At 43.4% G+C, this 15,425-nt stretch overlaps 1 protein-coding gene across 1 annotated transcript in view; it reads left to right on the top strand.

Annotated features, from left to right (window-relative positions):
* The first annotated feature begins 2,682 nt into the window (after window positions 1–2,682).
* The window catches only part of chst15 (carbohydrate sulfotransferase 15), a 65,237-nt gene continuing 52,494 nt past the window's right edge, over window positions 2,683–15,425 (top strand). The window contains exon 1 of the mRNA XM_079492995.1: window positions 2,683–2,968. The gene's annotated coding sequence lies outside the window, so the exon portion shown is untranslated. The remainder of the gene's footprint in view (window positions 2,969–15,425) is intronic.

Genomic DNA, 15,425 nt, shown 5'->3' with positions numbered 1-15,425 from the left:
TGTTTTTTTTCTCCCAATTTGCTTTGCTTTTTTCCCTCCCCTCAGTATTTGTCAACATCATGCTCTATAACGAGGGAACGAGAGTTCAATAGGCTATCCCTGTGAGGCATGCCAGGCGGCAAGAAATGAGCATAGGGCTGGAGGCTGTGTGTGAGTCATATCAGCCTAATTCACTCTGGAGACCACAGGCAGGCATCAGATCACACAGTCGTCATCGTCATCATCATCGTCATCTTCATTAACATCGCCCTGGTTATCCCTGCCTTTCCGTCGAACACGCACGCGCACACGCACACACGGTTGATAATGTACAGGCAGGCAGGTAGAAAAATCTATACAGAGATAACAATAAATCTCCAGTGTAAGCAAGCAAGCACTGTCGCTGGGCAAGTTTTTTACCGGGACAAAAGCAACGGATCTGGGTATATTGGATACGGAGAAGTTGAGGGAGAGCAAAGATATACTAACTAGCCTATACTTGTGGCTATTGAGCGGATGATGACGATGATGGCAACAGTGTTCAATGTTAGCGGTCATCCTCCAGCAGTGGTGGAAAGTAACTAAGTACATTTACTTAAGTAACTTAAGTAAATGTACTTAGTTGGGCCTTCTTTCCTGTACTTAACTACAATTTGAGGTACTTTTACTTTACTGGAGTATTTCCAATACTTTTACCTCTATTCCACTACATTTCAGAGGCAAATATTGTACTCTTAGGCCTCACTCAGACCTTTACTGCATTGCTGTATGTTTGTTGGATGAATGTTGTGTAGTGTCATGGCCACCCCAATGCATTTCCAATGGGAGTCACATGGTTTGACACAACATTTGTGTTGTATGAGGGGGAGGGGCGCAGTCGAAACACAGCCGAAAGCCATACAACAGCTTGTAGTCCAAAATGTGGAATACAAACCATGTGACTTCCATTGGAAATGCATTGGGGCGGCCATGACACTACACAACATTCATCCAACAAGCATACAGCAATGCAGTAAAGGTCTGAGTGAGGCCTTAATCCACTACATGTATTTGAAACCTTTATTTAGCCTACTAGTTACTTTGTAGATTTTGTTTATTATATACAAAATACATTAACCACTTCAGCCCTATATAACATTTCGGCCACAAAATAGCCAATCTAGAAGCTTGCGATGCGACGTGCATTGTGAGCTTGGTAGATCTGCAATTTTCAAAAGATTTTTATACATTTGAAAACTTGTGTAAATGGGACATGTACTGTACTGTGCTGCATAATGGGTACTTTCACTTTCGTACTTTAAGTACATTTTGATACCAACATTTTTGTACATTGTACATTGCAGTATTGATACTTTTACTTAAGTAAAACAATTGAGTATAGCCTACTTTTTCCACCACTGTGATTTGGGCCCTGCATTGGTGACAGTGTCACCAACCTCTGGGGGTTACTAACACATTACTGGAGGGCAGAATACCCTGAACAGCCTATATTTCATAAATGACTTCACATTTAGAGCCATGATGGAGCCGCGTGGACACACATGGTTACACATGTGGTCACGCTCACATTCATTATGGGTGAATTGTCTGTCTGTCTGACTGAGTGTGTCTGCAACCAGAATGAATCATTCTGTGATTCTCTGCAGGTCTTACCAATCTCTGACTGTTGGGGGTAGAACAGCAGCTGCGTGCGAGTGCGCGTGTGTATGTGGGGGGGGGGGCTGTTTGTATCCTGAAACAGTATCACACAATGTGCATGACAACATGGCCTTGACATGGCTCGTGGTCATGGCTGGGCGCCTGTTCCAGTAAAAAGCACACATTCAGAAATTACTCTCGAATGCAAGATTCTGTTCCCTTTTTTTTTTACCACCGTTATTCTGTTTTTTTTGTAGGAGCTAGTAGGAAGCATGCAAGCCGCACCCTCTCAGAGTCTCAGATATTATGGTCTGAGCTGCAGACAATTTACTTCATTAAAAGCCACCACACATTTGGCTATATATTATGTCTTTATTTGTGTATTTATTTATTTGTTTGTTTGTGTGTTTAGTTTCCCTTTTACACAACAAATGGGAGTCTATCTATCATTCATTCTCATTACCCCCATGATCTGAACAGTGTGTCCATGAGCAGCTGTCCTACTGGCCCCCTCCCCCACTGACCCCCCTGCAACCTCACCCCGTCTAGCGGCTACGACTTGGAAAATATCCCTGAACCCTGGGGGGGGGGAGGGGGGGGGAGAGAGAGAGAGAGAGAGAGAGAGTCAGAGAGGGAGGAGAGGGATAGAGAGAGAGAGAGAGAGAGAGAGTCAGAGAGGGAGGAGAGGGGGAGAGAGAGAGAGAGAGAGAGAGAGACAGAAGACAGACAGACAGACAGACAGACAGACAGACAGACAGACAGACAGACAGACAGACAGACAGACAGACAGACAGACAGACAGACAGAGAGAGAGTCAGAGAGGGAGGAGAGAGAAAGAGAGAGGGGGAGAGAAAGACAGACAGACAGACAGACAGACAGACAGACAGACAGACAGACAGAGTCAGAGAGGGAGGAGAGAGAAAGGGGGAGAGAGAGAGAGAGAGAGAGAGAGAGGGATAGAGAGAGAGGGAGAGAGGGATAGGGAATTAGGGATAGAGAGAGAGAGAGAGAAAGAAGAGAGAGAGAAGAGAGTTGAGAGAGAGACATAGAGAGAGATGGAGAAAGAACCACAGTGATTCCTCATAGACAGGAGAGAGAGAGAGAGAGAGCACCTCGAGCTGTCACCACACTGAGTCGCGCATCCAGGCGACACTTTTAACTTGAAGCACAGTTGTTGTCGCTAACAGGGAAAAAATAAAACATAAAAATAGCCAACGATAGGGACTCACAAATGCCACCGCGTTTATCTCGTTATTGGAGAACGATATGGGATTATATGAGCCGGCAAATATAAGTTGTTACACACCACGGATGGTCGCGTAGAGCCGCCGACTTCAAGAAGACACTCATGGTAATGTAGCCTACTATTATATTTATTTGCACATTTAGCCTATTACAATTTTGCTTATTGCCTTAATTGGACTCTAGATTAAAAGCGAACATTCTTGTCCGCTGTTTCCACCTTTAACTGTCATTCAAGTTGTATTATAGCAACTACGATCTAACATTTTCTCTTAGTCTTAACATGGGATAATTAAAGGAGCGCTAATTTGAGCAGAGACTGGGGAACTTTGCGTGATTTTTAATGTGTAATCCTTATAGAAAATTGGAGACCGTTAAACATAACGGGCTCCTTTCAGGGGAGAGGAGGCACCCGCCGGTCGCTCGACTCGCTGCTCGCGTATGAATGAATGAATGGCTACTATGTATTCTTCCGTAACTCAAGAGTTCACACAGTTTGCTCAGAATTTAAGTGGGAGAAAAAATGGAAGTGAAAAGTAAAGGGGAAACGCGGTCATTGTGCACCATGCAGCGGTATCGCCAATGATCAGCACTTGCCCAGCTGTCTGTCAACCAAAATCACACGTGTAACGGATTTCGAGATTTTTTCCCCTCCTGTTCACAATCACAACATTATCCCATATAGAAATAATGGCTTGCTTCCAAGGGAATACATTGTTAAAAGTCTGCAAGAACACCAAATACTCCTTTTTTCCTCTCTAAACAAAAGCTGTAGGAAGGGAGCTGAGTGGTCCTCTCTGCTCTCTCTTTGTCCTACCTGAAGCCCCGTTTATGCTTCGTCGTACGACAGTGCCGCGTGTCAAAAACAGCGTGCAAAGGCGTGTTTATTTTAGGATAGAAGGTTATTTTCATGGATATATAATATAAGCAAGCAAGCAGATCATTGGCGAAGGAATAATTGCGCCGCATCAAATCTTTATACCACTTTCATTTGATTTGATGATTTGATATCTCTGGGATTCCCTGCCCTGTTCTATAAACCAGAATTAGTGAATGGTGAGTTGGGGAGGTGGCCCACTCAAGGTGCGCGCGGCGCGCCCACCCCGCACGCACGTACAAAAACGCACACACACACATAAGGCTGGAATGGATGATGGATCATGAGACTATATCAGGGATTTAGGATATTTGTGTAGGATGAAATTGCATGTAAGTGCATATTGTCTTATCAAGCTTCAGCATTTTCGTGTTACATATTGTTTATGAGTATAGTAGGCTACACTTCTTTTGTTCTGGATCCTCAGACATAATTATGTATAGGCTATAGCAGCAATAAAAGATGCTGTTTGATGCTGTATTAGCACACCTGTGCTTTAAGGTGCTGCATGTGCATGTCTGTCTGTGTGCAAGGTTCCTATTGTTAAAATTATAAACGTGTGTGTGTGTGTGTGTGTGTGTGTGTGTGTGTGTGTGTGTGTGTGTGTGTGTGTGTGTGTGTGTGTGTGTGTGTGTGTGTGTGTGTGTGTGTTGTATGAGCTTGTAGATCTTCTATTTTCAAAGACATCTTGAAAGAATTTTACACATTTGGAATATATTGGCTTTGTTTGTGGCAGTGGGTGTGGTTCTTTAAAAGGACACATTTTGCTCTCATGCAGGTATTAAGAACTTTTTCATGCAAGGACCCCCAAATTGACACTAATTAGCCCACAGACCCCCATTTGAAGAGATATGCCAGGGACCCCCATTTGAAGAGATATGCCAGGGACCCCCATAAGAGAAGAGTTTTACGGCTCTATCAGTGATTTGCATTTCTACATTTCAATTTCTGGGACCTCCAATTTATATTGTAAAATCAATGTTACGGGTCCATTTGGTTCCATTTGTGAACTCTCAGAGTTACTGACCCATAAGGGTCCATTTGGTTCCAAACTATCATTTAGCTGGGGACCCCCTGGAACTCCCTCAAGGACCCCACTTTGGGAACCACTTAATAAATCTGTGTTTGCATGCATGCATGCGTACGTGCGTGTATATGAGTGAGTGAGTGCGACCAGCTCAGTGGTCTTTGTGATTATAGAGTGTCCGCCCTGAGATTGGGAGAGGTCAGGCCGGGGTTCGATTCCCTGACCGGGTCATATGGTACCCGGTCTGGTGGCACTGCATGGCATCAAGGGTTGATTTTGGCCCCAAAGTCCCTGCAATATCATGTCACGTCATGTCCAGGGGATGTAATTGCACATCAAGCCACCTCATGCTATACAGAAACAGGAGATATGCTCCCGAGTCCTGCCCCATGGGCCATATGTGTGTGTGTGTGTGTGTTACAGCAGTGGTTCCCAAACTTTTTCATGTCAAGGACGCCCAAATTGACACTAATTAGCCCGCGGACCCCCATTTGAAAAGATATGCCAGGGACCCCCATAAGAGAAGAGTTTTACGGCTCTATAACAGTGATTCTCAACCCGTTTAATTTCAATTTCAAATGGACCCGTTAGATCCATTTGGTTCCATTTTGTACACTCTGAGTTACAGACCCATAAGGGTCCATTTGGTTCCAAACTTTCATTTAGCTGGGGACCCCCTGGAACTCCCTCAAGGACCCCCTGACCACTTTGGGAACCACTGGGTCACAGTGTTTGCATGGTGTGCAGTGCTTGACACATGCCTACAGGGAGGGTGCATCACTTCGCTTAATGCTCTTCGCGTCAGTCTGCCAGCCTTATTCTCTCAAGTTGAATATCCCTTCCAACCAATTAATCCCGGATATACAGTCGTATCATTAAAGGAGCATTCAGTGATTTGGAAAAAAAACCCGGTCCACCCGGTAACAAGATGTGCACAATGCACATGCACACGCTCTACAGTGGGGGAAGTACAACAGACCAACAGCACATGCACCAATGCCCGCCCCACTCGATCATGAGTGGAGGAAGGCCCCTCTCATCCTGATTGGATGAAGGCTTTGCCACCCAAAGCCCAAACCGAAACTAGGGTTTTTTGACCCCAGGGGCTCACTGGGGACAGGGAGGAACTCCTTATATGGTCAGCACACTTTATAGTAGGGAGGATTATCCAAAAAATAAGAAAAAATAAGTGATATTTGAATTAAGTGAAATCACTGAATATACCTTTAACCGATTATAGGGACAAAAAATAGCAGCACATACGGTATGTGCGAGTTGTCACGTGAGCCAAGGGGGGAGGGGGGAGGGGTAGGACCCAAATGCAGCACAGAGAGGCCGAAGAGCTCAAATGCAAACAGTTTATTAACAGAGACTGGAACTGAACACTTACTATGACATTTCAACAAAGATCTCACAAGGAACTGAAAAAACAGGGATAACAGGGGACAGGTGAACTGTCAGTGACTCAAAATCAAGACAGAGATTGGCTAAGAGACTAACAGAACACAGGTGGAGCAAACTAATACTCACAGGTGGTGAGACAAGGCAGGAAAACAGTAACAAGGCATACAGGAAACAATACTACTTTCTCATCAACTATATTGGCAAACAAAAAAAAACGAGTTTAGCTTGTATAACTTACTTACTGTCTCCTCCTGTCCTCAAATAACACTGTCAAAGAAAATGTCAAAATGCAGTCAGTTTGCAGGAGCACACCCTATATAGACTGTAGACTGTAGACTTATCCTAATGTAGAGGTGACATTTTGAAGGTTCGTATTCCCCCCACGATGATGCAGACATAATGTTCAGGTCTATCATGAAAGAGCTAGACACCTGGTTACACTCTGTTTGTCGTGTCTCTGTGACTGTGGGGGGGAAAAGTACTCAAATGTTGCACTTAAGGAAAAGTATCAATTAGGCTACTGCAATGTAGAAGTATACTCTGTTACAAGTAAAAGTCCGGAATTCAAAAAAGTACAAAAGTATCAGTATCAAAATGCAGAATGCAGAATGTCCATTTTCACACGTTTTCAAATGTATACAAATATTTTGAAAATAGCAGATCTACAAGCTTGTAGAGCTCGTAGATCGGCTATTTTCAAATGGTCGAAATTAAGTGGTTTAATGTATGTTTTGTAATAATCTACAAAGTAACTATAGTAACGAAAGTTTTCAAATAAATGTAGTGGAGTAAAAGTATTTTATATATATAGTATAATATTTGGAACCGAGATGTAGCCTAGTGGAGTATAGAAGTAAAAGTATTGGAAATTGGAAATACTCCAGTAAAGTAAAAGTACCTGAAAATGTTACTCATACGTACAGACAGACCATACTGCCGTTTGCACTGTGTTTGTCGTGTCTCTCTGTGGATAGCTCTATTGAGCTGTTTGCTCAAGCAGATAATTATCGGATTATATTATTCCAGCATCATGCATACTTGTTTGCAAACTATATTGACAAACAAAAAAAACTAGTTTAGCTTGTATAACTTACTGACTGTCTCCTCCTGTCCTCAAATAACACTGTCAAAGAAAATGTCAAAATGCAGTCAGTTGTGTGCAGGAGCACAACCTATAGACTGTAGACTTATCCTAATGTAGAGAGGTGACATTTTGAAGGTTCGTATTCCCCCCACGATGATGCAAAAGTAAAAGTACCTGAAAATGTTACTCATACGTACAGACAGACCATACTGCCGTTTGCACTGTGTTTGTCGTGTCTCTCTGTGGATAGCTCTATTGAGCTGTTTGCTCAAGCAGCCCACTAGTTGGAAACAGTCTGCCTGCCCTAAGTGGTCTATAGCGGCGAGAAGGGTTGGACAGGGAGGGGGGTATAGAGACGGGCGTGATTGTGGGGGCGTGATAACTACAGAGGGGGATTCTTTTTTTTGTTTTGGTCTGTGAAATATATTATTATGCATGCGAGTGGGCTGGATGATTACAATGATATAAACGCCACCACTGGGTGTAGTGGTGTGTGCGCGGAGTGCGCGCGCGTATATAGTCTCTCTTTTCAGTGTCTGTCGCTCGCTTATTTCATCTCTCCCATTGTGAAAGGCTATATGAAGGGAATCAAGCGCTTTAATCGATTCTGGGCGGGAACCCCTTTTGGTGTTAGCATTATGTTATGCTTTAGCTATTGAAAAATAGCAGATCTACAAGCTCATAGCGCGCCACCGAGTGGCGCGCCACGAGCTTGTAGGTCTGCTATTTTTGAAAAATCGAAGAACGACTGACATAGAAACATAGCTTTTTCAGAAAACTGTCAGGATGTAGAAGACATTTTTAGAATCTGATCTCAGGTCAAAAAGGGTTAATAGATCGCATTGTCAGCGATAAGGCCAGACGCAGCATTTTGGTTTGACGTCGTTCTTGATTTAAGCCCACTTTGTTCTTTTTTATAGGTGCGCTGATGAAGTGTTAATCTCAGGGATCTTAAACTTTTAAAGTAATTGAATCACACTCATTGCCTTGCCTTGGATACCAACAGCGGTTTATGATGTGTCTATGCCGGTGCAGACAGAAAAGAATATGGACCACCACGTGAATGAATAACATTCATATGTCGTGAGTGACACTTAAATTCTGAAACAAACAAGATGATGTTTCCCCCCCCCCCCCCCCCCCTTGTATGTATGCATGTTCAAGCCATCACAGTGGCAATTATAGCATTGGAGATGACTTCTCCATCAGTGCCAAGGCTTCCATAATTGTGAGGTTTCTTTGATAGGGCAGTGCTCAGTAATGACCTACTAACTACACAATAAAATTCGGAGTGTTCATTTTACTTTGAGAGTGTGTACAAATGGAACCGAGTGGACAATTACGGGTCCATTTGGTTCCATCCGAGATAAAATGGACACTCAGGACTTTACAGCAGAGACAAATGGACTCAGATATTGTCGTATACAGTATACACATCAGCAGGGACGGATTAACCCCACAAGGGCCCCTGGGCCGGTACATTTTTTGGGGCCCCCCTAGCGTGCGTGCGCGCAGAATTTTCTAGGTTTTTTGTGTTTTTATCATTTTTTTTACCTAAATTTAACAAAATCAATGGCCAATGAAGGTCCCCAGGAGCTTTTTTCAGGGCCTCAAACCCATTACAGGGCTTTACATTTTCCCAGAAGGGCCCCTGAGAGCCAAGGGCCCCTGGGCCACGGCCCCATTGGCCCAATGGCTAATTTGGCCCTGCACATCAGGGTATGGGGAGGGGAGGACTTTACTGAAATCCGTGTCGGGATGAGAAGATGTCCCTTTCTCCAGAACAGGCATTGGATTTTACTTTCACTATACCCCAGGAGAATTGATTTCAAACGGCCTCTTTTATGGGCCCCTCATAATGGAAAACGGAAAGAATGTACTGTAAGCGCGCATGAGATTACATGCAATGGGCTGTTGGGGTCTTTTCAGTTTCATGGCCTTAGGTCATTAACCCATTTTGGGCGGGAAGTGCAGGGAACCCCTTTTGGTGTTAGCATTACGTTATGCTTTACGGCCAAGCTACACCAGGCTTTTCTCGCGCGTTTACCCTAAACGCGCGGCCCGCGCGTGCGTTTTTTAAAAATAGGACTGGACCTAAATTAAGCGCACGCGCGGGGGGGTAAACGCGCGCGTTTTGTGCGAGAAAAGCCTGGTGTAGCTTGGCCGTTAGCTATTGAAAAATAGCAGATCTACAAGCTCGTAGCGCGCCACCGAGTGGCGCGCTACGAGCTCGTAGGTCTGCTATTTTTGAAAAATCGAAAGAACGACTGACACATAGAAACATAGCTTTTTCAGAAAACTGTCAGGATGTAGAAGACATTTTTTTTAGAATCTGATCTCAGGCCTAAACGGGTTAACCGTTGACACCCGTCAAATGAATCCTCACATCTCGCCGCGTAACGTGCTGCTTACACAGATTGGATTAATGGGTCTTTGCGATGAGATGAGACACACAGCTTCCTTTCTGTGCGTGGAGGATTCTGCTCTCATGAAAGCGTGCACGGGGCTTTGTGGGAAAACCTAATTCCATCTAGGAATTATCCGCTATTATTGGATGGCCCCGGTCCCCACGTCGTTAGGGGATTGCCTTTTATGTCATTTACAAAGAATAAGCTTGCGTATATTCTGGGCAGTGGGACGTCCTTTATTTGTCAGGACACTTGGGTCCATATCAAGACTTTCAAGTGGTTTGTTTTGCATCCCCCCATGATCCCCCATTTAGGTCCCACATGGATTCAGCAATGATGCAAATTGTTTCTTCTCATAATAAGGAAAGAATGCAGCATGAATTGTTTTCCTTTAACCACTTAATTAACCCTGCAAGGCCCAGCGTAGCTTTTCGTCTACATTTATATTTTAATTAATTACTTAATGAATAAAAAAAAACGATCTGTTCTTTTTTTCACCTAAACATCATCATTGATTTCCATTGTTTAGTCTTGCAATGCCATTGGTCATGATATTTGCATATAAATACCCCCCACAGAGGCAGAAATGCACACAACTTCAACATCTCTGGACTGCAATCTTTAACGATTTTTAACCTTTAACCCTGAAAAAAGTAAGTAAAATGACTGTAATAATATATTTTTTGTGATCATTAGATTGTCTAGAACATGTACATTTATTATTGTGAAAGATATCCCCCAAATGTAAATTATTATTAATGTATTGCTATGCTATACACTTACAGTATACCTCATTAACTGGGGTACCCCAGGGGTCTTGGTCTCCTCCTTATTTTCCTCTACACCAAAATCTCGTCACTGAAAATAGCTATAATCTACAAGCCCAAAGCATGTCACAAAACTTGCAGATCTGCCATTGTAAGCGGAATGCTTGCCTACAGTTGGAGGCCATCGATATTGTCCTTTTCTTTTTTCTGAGGTTTGCGTGATCTGCGCAAAAGGACAGTTAACCCATTTTGGGCGGGAACCCCTTTTGGTGTTTTAAACATTATGTTATAATTTAGCTATTGAAAAATAGCAGATCTACAAGCTCATAGCGCGCCACCGAGTGGCGCGCTACGAGCTTGTAGGTCTGCTATTTTTTAAAAATCGTGAAAATATTTATTTCAGAAAACTGGAGGATTTAGAAGGATTTTTTAAAATTTTGAGGTCAGGCCTAAATGGGTCAAATGATAAGGGACAATATCGGTGGCACCCAACTGTATATTCCCAGAATGTGGGATATGGCTATAGGGTTCACGTGGTTAAGAAAAGAGAACAGCTCTGCATGACCCGTAAGAAACAAACATGTCTTAAAAGGGATTTGCATCGTCGTGTTATATAGGCTCAGCCTTAGGGAAGGTCAAGGTTCATCCGTGTTCTGTCCTCGCGCCGGAAGTCAAAACCACAAATATTTGTTGTACTTCTCAAAGTTAAACAAACACAGATGATTTTTAATGTGCACAGCAGCATACAGCCATACACTGTGTCTAAATTGGGCTGCAGACTTTGATCCCAGGGGGGCTCCCCCGGTACAGCTGCAGGGTGTCTCATCTCACTACCTCTGACCACGGCTCCCAAAAGACGCTCACATCCTGGCCTCGCTCTGACCTCACACCAACCTTTTATTTCTGTTTTCCTCTTTCTGAAAGGTCTCTCTCTGTTTCTCAAATGAAGCATCTGACTCGTGTACTACAGGGGGTCTTGTGCGCGCGTGTGCACGCACGCACGCACACACACACACACACACGCACACACACACACACACACGGCACACACACTCACTCTCTCTCTCTCATCAGGGACTTTTATATGGAAGCTTGAAAGGCTTTCTCAAGTTTAGAGAGCACACTGTGACACTCAACTTGTCCACCTACACCAATGCTCGCAGACAGAAAGGATATAACAAAGGGACTCGGCATGAGGTGCTGATGATGGGTTCTGGGTCCTCTCTAGGAGTCTAGGGCATGGGCCTTCAACATTTTTCAGGCCAAGGACCCTTTCTGAGAGAGAGATGAAGCATGGACCCCCACTACATATTGGATTCATGTTAAATGTGTGTTTTCAGACATTTAACCACTTAAACCCCCGTAAGTCCCTATCACACAACGATTTTGCAGCCCCCCTGCAGTATCTCTGAGGAGTGAGGACCCCCTAGCGGTCCCGGACCCCCTGTTGCACTAGGGAGCAAAAAGGTGCACAATAAAAAAGTAAGTATAAAAACTGTTGGACAGCCAGCCATCTGTAGAGCCCTGCCACTAATGAGGCTGCAAACAATGATGTCCACGCACTTTTTCAGGAGAGAGAATTTAGATTAATTATGTGGCATCAATTTCACCTGATGAAGGCCAACTGTGGCCGAAACATTGTACCATCTTCCATTTTTGTCCTGTTTATTCCTTTGATCAATTTACACGCCATCTCAAATGTCAGATTTGTGATCTTTCCAGTCTTTTGCCACCATAACAGCTTGAGTTTGCGGTTTATAATGATATTCCTGCCAAAAATTAGTTGCTCGCTATCGTGTGTTTTTGAGTGCATAATGCCATCTGTTGTAAACAGGCTCGCTCTCCAAGCAATTCAGTCTTGGCCTCAACCAAGTCGGGTGTTTGCTGTCCTAATGGTTGCTTTCGGATGGAATATAGCTCCTTGCTTGTACAATAAAGCAAGAAAAACACCCTGAGTGCGTTTCCGGAGACATAACTCATCAGAATGCTAATGGCGTTTGCAACATCAAACGCAAAACAGAGATTACTGGCTGTCGCATGGTTTCCTTTTATCCTGCATCGCAATTCAGAGGAAATGTCCCTGGCTATTCAGTGGCCTATCAAAAGACATCAGGCCTTAAACACACTGCTTATAGTGTCTGGCCTGTCACCGGTAACTCGTTGTCGCGGACTGCGGTTTGAATGTAAGTTGCTTTGTGGGCTTCCAGTTCCATAGTAAGGGCATTTTATCAGGTATTTGACCAATCTGGGAACTAAATCGTTACCAAGAAATTTCTTCACCAATGTGTTTCTAAAGGTGTCTAATAACATATACTAAAAGTTTGAAATTCAACTCCCGTGGGAAATTGAGTTATTAGCATAATATGTGACCATAGCCTTAACATCCTATATAAGGCAAAAAAGTCCAAATTTCATCATTCTTTAAGTAGCATGTGACATATGAAACTAGGGGGCTTTCATGATTCTGAATCCATTCCAAGCATTAGTTTTTCACAAAAAACACTCCTTGGGCTAAATTAGGCCATATCCACTTGACCAAATGTGCTGACCTCATCACGTTTGTGAGGCCGTTTTCCTCCCAAGGAGTGTTTTTTGTGCAAAACTAATGCTTGGAATGGATTCAGAATCTTGAAAACCCCCTAGTTTCATATGTCACATGTTACTTAAAGAATGATGAAATTTTGACTTTTTTGCCTTATATAGGATGTTATGGGTATGGTCACATATGATAATAACTCAATTTCCCACGGGAGTTGAATTTCAAACTTTTAGTACATGTTATTAGACACCTTTAGAAACACATTGGTGAAGACATTTCTTGGTAACGATTTAGTTCCCAGATTTTCATAGATTTCTCTTACTAATATCTATGTGACAGCGGGCTCTAGCTATGGGAGTACAATGCCTAAACTTACGCTCTGTCGTGTGATGGAGCTGCGCCCCGGAAATAGGAGACATAAGCTCACAATGTGAGCTCGTAGATAGGCTATTTTCAGTGTGCGACATGCCTTACGGTGAGCTAAATCGCAAATGTTGTTTGGCAGCAATTGGCCCGAGTAGGAGTTGGACTATGACTGCCAGCAAAATAATAATTGTGCATGAGAGAGAGAGGCTGGTTGATTGATGGGTGCCCCAGCGAAGTTGTGTTATGTATTCCTGATGAGAGTATGTAGATGGATTTATGTGGATGTGCGAGAGGGCCGAACGCCTCCAGGAGGTGATGTCTGTCTGAAAGGGGCCAATCCGAGGCTATTGCTCAATGTGATTGATGGGCTTCTCCGTGATTAAGCTAACACGCTGACAGCCATTAATCTGCTCTTCTTGAGATTAGAATGGCATTGATGAGTGGAAGTCTTTATCCAATGTGTTTGACTCCACTATCTATATTAACACAAGGGGAAGTGTGAAAGCGTTCCTTAATCTCAGTCCGAGCAGGTAACCACTTTCAACCCCTTTGTGGGCATGAAATGGTAAATAAGATGGTAAATGGTGCATTTATATAGCGCCTTTATCCAAAGCACTTCACAGTGTGCATCATTACATTCACATACCGGTGGCAGAGGAAACCATGCGAGGCACCAACCACAGCTCATCGGGAGCAGTTAGGATGTGTCTTGCTCAAGGACACTTCGATTTTACAGTAACTCAGGGACGGGATCCAAGGGCATAGGTGAACATATTTTGCCATTCGTCATAAGACAAAGTATACTGTAGGCCAGGGCTTAAGTGGTTACTCTGGTCAAGTCCTTCAAAAAGCAAAAAGAGTTTTTTATAAATCTCTCCACGCTTAAATGTGAGTTTTGAAGCATAAATGGACCGTATGTGCTTTTTTCTTGTTAACATGAGATTGTGCATGTAAGGTGACCATCAAGCTGAGGGTTTGGGTTAGAAGTGCTGAGTAAGGAGGTGCATCTGGCAGCCCAGAGTTTCTGCCCGCCACTGCCAAGCGGTGGGTCATTGCTTGCATTAATGACGCATGAAGAAATCAACTGACTTTTATATGCCTCGCCATCTGTATTGAGTTGTGCTATAAAGATGGATTTCATCAAATGAGAATAGCACTTTTGATGGATGGGATGCCTACGGTGGACGCTGTACCGCTTCTTAAGTTGTGGCTTTCCTATGAAATATCCCAAATGGAAGAATTATTTCTGTGGTCAGCAATATGCTATTCACAAGCCACTGACTCATGGTGTGTTTGTCACTGTTGCCATTTAATTAAAGGGATAGTTCACCACCAAAATGACTTTTTTTCCCCAATCGATTACTCACCCCATGGAGACTTGAATTCATGGATATTTGTTTGGTTTTGTCGTTTTGTGGTTTGATGACCAGCAGTGGTTCTCTATGGAGACAGAAAGAGTCTTCTTTGTGTCTCCATAGGGAACCACTGCTGGAACGTTTACAGAATGGGTTCTCAGATTGAGGGTGCTAGCTGCAGTGCTGTGCTGTGCAGTGACACTTTGATACGTATATTTGGCTGAGCCACGGGGTCAAAGAGACACCTTGTGATACCCAACCATTCTACGTACTACAGCTAAGGCCGTAGGTTGCCCCATTTAACTACAACTCCAACTTCAAGTTTATTGTCACATCATCAAGTGTGAGAATTTTAGGATCTGTTGTGGCAGACACACAAGAATACTTAGACTAAAATATAAGGTGAGGACAAGATGTGATGAGGCATTCAGTTCAACTAGACAATCAGGATATGCAGTTTTAAGAATGTGGTGTGAATGCATATTTTTCATATTTCCCATTACAGATCCGACCGCAGCCTCATTCTTTCAGATGTGGTGACGTGTCTTGCTTGATTTGTCTCATTGCAACAGAGCTTGTTCCTTGTTGACCTGCCCATATGCTGTGGTATATAATACGCCTCTTAATGTTTTGTACTCATACCTGACGAAGACCCACAAGGGCCGAAACGTTGTTCAAGAAATAAAGAATTGTCCTGGGAGCAGTGAATCAGTGTGCGGACATCCCTTCCTTTTCATTG

The sequence above is a fragment of the Electrona antarctica genome (genome assembly GCF_951216825.1).
Source record: "Electrona antarctica genome assembly, chromosome: 22".
Taxonomy (NCBI): Eukaryota; Metazoa; Chordata; class Actinopteri; order Myctophiformes; family Myctophidae; genus Electrona; species Electrona antarctica.
This window is presented reverse-complemented; position numbering and strand designations above follow the sequence as displayed.